The sequence below is a fragment of the Dipodomys merriami genome, unplaced genomic scaffold (genome assembly GCF_024711535.1).
Source record: "Dipodomys merriami isolate MVZ:Mamm:240054 unplaced genomic scaffold, mDipMer1.0.p SCAF_115, whole genome shotgun sequence".
Taxonomy (NCBI): Eukaryota; Metazoa; Chordata; class Mammalia; order Rodentia; family Heteromyidae; genus Dipodomys; species Dipodomys merriami.
This window is the reverse complement of record NW_027202438.1, coordinates 432,174-441,092: the sequence shown is the minus strand read 5'-3', so window position 1 is coordinate 441,092 and position 8,919 is coordinate 432,174. Positions and strand designations below refer to the sequence as shown.

The 8,919-nt window shown below is 39.7% G+C and overlaps 1 long non-coding RNA gene across 1 annotated transcript; it reads right to left on the bottom strand.

Moving 5' to 3' along the window:
* Positions 1-550: 550 nt before the first annotated feature.
* Positions 551-6,367, bottom strand: LOC138822778 (uncharacterized). Its single transcript, XR_011370623.1, has 4 exons — positions 6,261-6,367; positions 4,062-4,144; positions 2,264-2,304; positions 551-590 (listed from the first exon to the last, which is right to left on the bottom strand). It is a non-coding gene; the product is annotated as an uncharacterized lncRNA (long non-coding RNA).
* Between the last annotated feature and the right edge of the window lie 2,552 nt (positions 6,368-8,919).

The window sequence follows — 8,919 nt, the reverse complement described above, 5'->3', positions numbered from 1 at the left end:
CATCTTCATTCACATTGCTCCCTCTCTACTAAGTCTCCTTGGATTTCTTTGCATGAAAAGACTATTCTTCCAGGCAATTTCAATTTTCGTAATAGGCTAAGTTGTTAAAATTTTGAACAATTAAAATTTACCTGTCATAACATTAAAACTCTTGAAAATCCTTTATCAGAACCACGAATTCACCAATCCTAATTCCACCATTACCATCAAAAAGTTAACATGCTATTTTCGTGATATAGTATCCCGGCAGGTATTATATTCCAGTGGCTTTGTTATGTATATAAATAACCATATTAGCTGATGCTAAGCACAATTAATTCCAAGATATGGAACCAGATTTTTTCATTTGTGGTTGTTGTTTTTGATGAACTATGTGATTTCGGTTTTCTTTGGGTTTTCCCCCTATGGTTTATCCTTCCGGTATATCATTTTGTATTGTATATACATTTACCTTGATTAGTGAAGGGAAGAGGAAAAGCATAATGGTGAGACAAAGGACAAAAGGGAAACCAATGCAATAGCAATACTCACAAGACAATATATTGGAAATGTACATTACAACTTGTGAGGGATGAAGGGGTGAAGGAAAACTGTGAGAAAAATGAGAGAAGGTTAACAAATTTGAAAAGTTATTATTTAATACCTTACAATTACTGTATCCCCACTGTACATCACTTTGATAATAAAATTGAAAAACAAACTGCATAAAATATAATTTCACTGTATTGGCACAGGAAATAATATTCTTTATGTAGTAATCTTTTAAAAATCAGTACTATTTGGCATCTAATTTGAATTAATTACCCCTTTTTTATCAGAGGGTCATCAACTTGAATGTTATTCAACTAGACAATAATTTCACAATATACTTGCCAATTTTTTCAAAAAAGTATAAATTTGGTACTTTCTCATTCTAAAACAGAAAACTGTTTAATGCTATGGAAACCCATAACTTTTAAAAGTAAGTAGTTAATAGGACAGAATATATGTGTTCTTCAAAATTCCTATGACTAATAACTACTCATTTTTAAATTCTAAACATTCCTGAGAGATTCCAAACAGTACCTGTTTGCATGTTATATAATTCTGCAATAGATTTAGTTTCCAATGGGGTGTTACAGACTGAGAAGTCAACAGAAAAATAGCCACATTCTGGTAGAGGATAAAACTATGAAGTATGTGTAATAATTAATTCTTCAAGAGTAAGCTATTGTTTATCAGCGTAAGCTATTTTTTCTATGACCATCAGTCCCAAGATTTATGCCATAAAGTCATCCTAGCCCAACAGTTTCCAACTTTTAAGGGGCACCTTAAAATTCCTTAATTCACATCATGAATACCTTATCTCTATTTTGAAAAAATACTACACCTCTGCTAATGTGACACCCTCCTTGTTCTGAAAAGAACACCACAATACATTCAGCTGCATCATTTTTCCTCCACTGGTATTCTTGAGATCAGAACACTTGCAAATATTATTTATATTTATATTTTTTAACTATCATAGATATTCAGGATGCTAAGATAAAAAAAATTATGGTTCAAAGCCCACCCAGGCAGGAAGGTTTCTTAGAATCTTATCTCCAAAAAAATTCTCCACAAAAGCCAGACTCAAGTGGCACTGAGGTTGAAGTGGTAGAGCACGAGACTTGAGCATCAACAGGCTCAGAGATACTGTCCAGGCCAAGAGTTCAAGCTCTAGGATGAACCAATAAAACAAAAACAAAATTGAAAACAAACCCCAAACCTAGCATTTTTCTCCATGTATACAGAGGTACGTGAATAAGGAAATGACTTCCTGTTTTACAAATAGGTAGAAGAAAGAAGATGTCACACAATTACTCTCTTCATACCATACTAAACCAAACACTTAAAAAATTGGTTTTTCTAAATGTATAAATTAATGTCATCCATTTTTGGCAACTCTGTCTAGATTATTCACATTAACACAGTATACATGAACTGTGGGAATTATCTATTAACTATGTTCTAATTATAACTCTCTTGAAAGAATATCTAGACAAATAGAATGCCAGAATATTTTGTGAAATTAACAATTAATCCCTCTACTTAAAAAGAATTTTGTAGTATACTATAGAATATGAAATTACAAACAAAACCAAAAAATATATTTTAAATCTAAATTCTAATTTAACAAGGTCTACAAAGTCCTACATTAGACGATCTTTGCTATTTCTCCAGATTTAAGCTTTTGTAATCCTTCAACATTAATTTGGAATCCAACAGAATGAGGCTTACTTACTTTTGCAAATTTTTGGATGGGAATCATGATCTATTTTTCATCTGTAATGATGAGAGCATTTAAAACACAAGTGTGGATATATATTAGTTGCATTCAATAGGAAACTTGACTTCTCAAAACATAATGACAAAATTAGCCCAAACTTCCAACTGTGTATTCCTTTTTTGTTGTTTGGTTTGTTTTAATGAGACAAAATTATTCTACCTGGTCCAGGTAGAATAATTGAGTGCTACAATTCCAAGCTTGTAGCACTTTGCCCTGCCATTGTTTATTTAATCTAGAAACAGACTAGCAATTCTGAACTTCTCCTATGATCTTATCCACTAGACTGAATGCTCAGACTGTTTATGTACTATTTTCAAAGATGTTTTAACATTTGACACAGGATATGAACATTTTCAGATGCACCTGCAGGGTTCCCTGATTCATTCCACCATGGATCCTATAATAATAATGATTACTTGACTTTCTTACTATCTCTGGTCCCTACCTATGTAATATTATCAACTTCTGGGGGAAAGTTCACTTGAAGGCTTTCTAATATTTAAAATTATCATTTGATTCTAATCTTACTCAGGACTTATTTTCTATTGTTTTCTAACTTTTATACATATTCTGAGAGTTGTTTCATTTGTGTCTTTTTGTGTGCACCTATATGTGCCTCTGTGTGTATGTGTATGTTCGTATGTATGTATGCAAAAACCTAAAGCTGTTATTCAGCAATGTTGCTAGTGACTGGTATTCCAGCTTTTGGCTGATTAATTATATGTACTTTCTCAAAGCCCATACTGTCCAAGTTGGATGCAAATTGAACTTCCCAGACTCCTTTACATTCTTAGGTTTTATTTTTCCAGGAGTATCAACTTTTAAACTTCAAACACTTTTGGGAGTGTAAAGTCTAACCTGTAGCTCAGATTTTTAACTCAAGAATTCATATAAAGATAGATGAACATATACATTACATATCCTGAGTGTACGCTGTTAGAAATGTGATCATAAACCAAGGTGTTGTGAAATCTGAGGATTTGGGTTTAAAGCCAGCACGGGTAGGAAAGTCCTGCAGGCTCTTTTCTCCAATAATTACTAGAAAATTGGAAGTGGCACTGTGGCTCAAGTGGAAGAGCCCTAGCCTTGAGCTGCATTTCAGAGGGACAGCAACCTGTCCTATATTTCAAGTGCCACAAACAACAAAAACAACAACAAAAAGAATATAAGAAAAGGAAAGAAAAAGAAATGTGATCTTAGCCACCAGGTTCATTGCTAGTATAATTCCTGTTCTCTCAAGATGGATTCTTTTTTCCAGTTATGTGTCTACTCTCCTATATCTGACTTGCATTGGAAACAGAATCATTCTTCCATTCTCCTTTTTGCACATTTACGTGATTAGCAAGCGTGATTTAGAAAGGCAGTGGCCTCATGCTTCATGTTCCACTTAGGAGTAATGCTTTCTCTATATCACTCCCATAAATCTACATATTGGATTTGGCTTTATTTTTTCAATGTGTTCTTATTTGTTGAGTCTTCTATATTTTATTGAACACTTATACATAAACACAGAAATTCTTTTTCTCCTATAATTGCTATTGTTTGTCTTACTCTTAACTTATGTACACTTGGGAAATTAATGCACAGCACATAGACTCACAAAAATGATCTGAGAACCTTCTTCCTATTTAAAATTCACCTTAATTTACAGAGCACATAGGAAGTTTGAACAAAATGTTCTCATGGATAATGTATTTATAAGCAATTTAAATTTCATTTCTCTTTACTAAGTTGTCTCTGAAACACGTGTTACCTCATGGCCAAAAGTATCCTTGTGCTATTTCAATGAAGCCAGAAAACATTCATTTTTTTCTGGAGCAGCACCATAGATTGTTACTGGAAGAAAGTGGAAGTAACTGTTACTGGATGTGGAAACTGATCCTAGGAGAGGAATTGAACATAGAGAAATGACAAAGTTCAAGTTAACTATTGCTTTCTTTTTTATTGTATAAGAAAAGGATCCTAGGCTGGAAGGAAACTCTGTCCCTGACTTTTGTGAGTGTGTCCTTTACTCATATAAAACTTGTCTGTGAACTTCTGGTTGAGAGTATTACAAAAGGAAACAATGTGTCATTTGAAGCCCAGTATAGAACAAAAGGAAGTCACTTTACTTTAAAAATGTTCTACTGCAAAGAAGCAAAAATATGGAGGTTTTAAAGTGTCTTATGGATGGATGTTTCACTCCTGAGATGATTCTCTTGTTGCAGGAATCAGTTATCAATTCCTTTAGTCTGGTCCTGAGTTTTCCATAGCAATAAGGATTCCAAAAAAGCAGGATCCAGTGAGTATGATCAGAAAAAGCAGCCTATTTTCAGACCACCACTATTTTAAGGAGAGTCCCAAAGAAATACCCAGGGTTTGTTTTGTTTCCTTGTTTATTTAGTTTGTGCTGGTTCTGGGGCTTGAACTTAGAGACTGTCCCCTGTCCCTAACCAGTTGTCTTTCTTTCCCACCTGGCCCAAAGCTAGTACTCCGCTGCATGAGCCAAACCTCCACTTCTGGCTTTTTTGGTGTTTAATTACAGATAAGGGTTGACAGACTCTCTTGCCTTGGTTGGCTTTGAACTAAGACAGTAAGAAAGCTAAGTGACATCAACTGTATGTACTTCTTTTTGAACCAAGAAATATTAGATGAAGTTTATTATAAAGTTACTATTTGGCAATTTTTAAAGAAGAGAATATGTTTAGCAAAGAAGCCATAAAAAATAACTCAGCAAAAGTAGGTGCACTACTAAATCATTTGGGAAGATTACTATTGACTTCATCATTCCTTTGAGGGAAACTTAAAGCCATATTTGTAATTTTTGTTGGTTGTGATTATTGAATATTGATCCTGGGCCTTGTCTCTCAGCTCTTCAGCACAAATTGAGCACTCTACCACTTTAGCTACAGCACCACTTCCGAGTTTCTGGAGTTAATTGAAGGTAAGTGTTTCATGGACTTTCCTGACCAAGCTGGCTTTGAACCACAATCCTCTGGTCTCAACCTCCTGAGTAGCTAGGATTACAGACATGAGCCATCAACACCCGGCTCATATTTGCATTTATGTGCACTTAATGTCACTATGTAGACAAAGAATGGAAATCTGAACCAAATGATGTGACATTGAAGCTTGTCAGAATGATTGAGTTAGCAATAAATATGTCCTCCTTTCCCATTTTGTTACATTAATGACCCATGAGCTATGGGACTCTTACATTAGCATCCTCTTCCATCTTTGTAAGTGTATTTAGTATCAGAAAATGTTCACAGAGAAATATAGAAAGACAGATTTTTAGAAAGCAAAGGAGATCAGGTATGAAAGAACAGCATAGAAGGAGATACATTTATCACACAGAGATTAAGAACTAGCCTAGGAGATTTTGAATGCTAAAGGCAATGAGGAATAAGCCTAGTTGATAACTAGTTCTTCAATATCCAAAAATGGTTTCCTAGAACGGTTTCTGCTATACCTTAGTTACTATCATTTTTTCTTTCCATCAGGAGTTATTCCTTCTCTTCTGTCACAACTGTTAATTAGCCTCTGCCCTTTTGGTGTGATGACTTGCCAAAAGAGTTTCCAAATCTCACTTAGACTGTTGTTCTTGTTGTTGCTGTTGTTGTTTTGGCAGTCGTGGAGCTAAAACTCGGTGCTTTTTTCCCCCTCAAGTCTAACCATCCACCATTTGAGGCACAGGACCACTTCCAGTGATTCCTTTTCAATTTATGTGGTACTGAGGAATTGAACCCAGCATTTCATGCATGCTAGGCAATCACCATACCATGAAGCCACATTCCCAGAACCCTAAATGACTTTCTTAAGATGGCATTACATTTTCATTATGTAACTATGTATCATAATTTTAACAAGAAATTTTTGCTAGAAAAGAGCATTGAACACAGTACTGAGTCCAGTAAGGCTAGTTGGACAATGGATTATTGTCACAGTGTAGCGAGGGCAAAGAGGGAATTACCTCATGGAGCTGGTACAACAGAGTGAGCATGACAGAGTCTTTGCCACAGTCTACCTCCAGAATGAGAGGGCCACCTTGGTTCTAACCATATGGGGATGCTCGGCCACCTCCTCCAGCACCCATTGAATCAGTTCCTGAGAGAGAAAGAGAAAGAAAGAAGGTCAGAATTACACTTAAGCCAGGTGCCGGTGGCTCAGGCCTATAATCCTAAGTACAATGGAGGCTGAGATATGAAGATCGTGGTTTATAGCCAGCCCGGCAGGAACACTTGTGAAACTCTTTTCTCCAAAAAACACCAGAAAACTGGAAGTGGTGCTGTGACGCAAGTGGTAGAGTGCTAGCTTTGAGCTGAGGAGCTCGGGGAGCTGCCCCAGGCCCAAAGTTCAAGCCCCATGACTGAAAAGAAGTGGACTTCCCAACACAAGAAGTGGACTGAATAGCACCCATTGTCCTAAGGAGCATGGCAGAGAAGTCAGGCCGAGCTTCCTGTCAGCTAGGAGTCATTAGTAGGTCACCTGGTTTCTCTGTGCCTCAGTTTCCCCAGCTTCAAAAGTGAACAAAATGAAGGATCCCATTACTCATGGGGATAGGGTAATAAAGAAAGAGATCCATGTTTTGTTTCATAATCCTATACCTGTTTCACCATTAATAACACACACCATCTGAGATCATTCTGGGACTCTTCCTATCATATGGTCACAGAATTGCCAAGAACAGGATCAGATGGCCCCTCCCTCTGTGCTTGTCTCTGCTGCAGAGATCCCTCTATATTAATCCCTTGTTTCCTCAACTGTACCAGGAGGAGATTGAAGTCCAATGGTTGAGGCCCAACCCAGAGCTTCACCTCTGGTCAAGAATCGGCTGCCGTGGACTGAGTTTGGGACAATCCATCTAAACTAATGACTGAGCGTGGTGCTACATGTCTACCTTCCCAACTACACTAGACCGGGCCTGGTGGCTCATGCCTGTCACAGATAGGAGGACCATGATCCAGCCCAGCCTGAGTATATGTTAATTCTCCATCTCAGAAAAGCCCAAGACAGAAACGCTTGACTCGCATTGTAGAAGACCTGACTAGCAAGCCTAAGGTCTTTAGGTCTAACCTTAATATACCAAAAAGAACCAGAGTGCCAGTGTCAGAGGCTCATGCCTATAATCCTAGGTACTCAGGAGGCTGAGATCTGAAGATCACAGCTCAAGATTTAAGATAGGGTTGGCCTCGCCCATCAGACGTCATGATGAGAAGACCCAGAGTCTGACCTATGCTGTTGCGCTCCATACTAGCAGAACTCGTATCCTTACTAAGTGTTGGTCATGCTCTCTGTCCCCCTGGGAAGCCATCCCCTGCAGACCACACTCCCAGGTCCTCCAAATCTCCCACTGCCACCAATTAGGCTCAAGGGAGTATCCAGCTCCATTGCACACAGATCGCTTGTTCTTGTAATTTAACAGTGCTGTGTCCCCTTCAAGCCTCACACCTTTCCAGGCCCCCAGACCTCAGCTGTGAAGCCCATACATGCCTCAAAGATAGCAGGTAGAAGTTACCAAAGCATTCTTCCTCCTTGTTACAACCCAATTCTACACACACACACACACACACACACACACACACACACACACACACACACACACACACACACACACATCCAGAACGGTGACAGAAGACTCATCCATGCAGCACCTGCAATTTGCCAACTGATCACACCCCTGAGCACAGTAAGGTTGTACAAGGAAAAAGATTATCTCTCTCTGTCTCTCTATGTCTCTCTCTATGTGTCTCTCTGTCTCTCTGTCTTCATGTGAAAGGTTGACCGAACACAGAACACAAGGGCTCACACAGCAAGGGTGTCTATCTTCTGCATCCAACACCTCCCATCCCCAGAAAGAAAGAAAAATACCCTAGAAGGCAGGTGTAGACATGCTCCTCCCCACCTCTGACTAAAGCCACCGGGTATTCACCAGGGAGAGGAAGGGTGCAAATGTGCAGCAGTGTGGCTCCCACTTCTCCAGGCCAGGGGATTTCCGGCGCCCACTCCTCAACCATATATCTCCCGGTTTCCTGGGACACTAACCGCTGGGGATGGGGGTGAGATCCTCGGGCCAACACCCACCCCCAACCCTGGGGCACATTTGTGGCAGGGCGGGGGCCAGACTGTGGGGCACAGGGGAGGCGCGGGTCCGGGTCAGAGAGGAGGGGATATGGGGTGCAAGGTGCAGGGATGTGTGGCAGCCACTCACATGTGTTGCTGGCAGAAGCTGTTGGCAGCTCCTACAGGTGGGGCAAGCAGCAATGGCAGAGGCATGACACACACTCAGGCCCTGAGCAGATGACAGGGGAGCCAGGACCAGGTCAAGGCCGCAAGCTGGCTCGTGGCACACCATTGCACCATTGCCTGAGGTCTGAGCACACAGCACCAGGTTTGAAATGCTGCTCCATGGGGAAGGGGGGAGGGGGCCAGGGCTCAGGCAGGCACATGATGGGCCTGAGGAAGGCCTTTCCTCCTAGGCCTCGAGTATCTTGCTCACCACTCAGCCACCTCTACCTTCCTCAACTGCTGGTAGTGGTGTCAACAAACAGAGGGAATCATGGTGCTACTGGTCGACATGGAATGTGGGCGTGGCCACCATTCTTGTATCCCATTGGTCAGAAAGCACCATG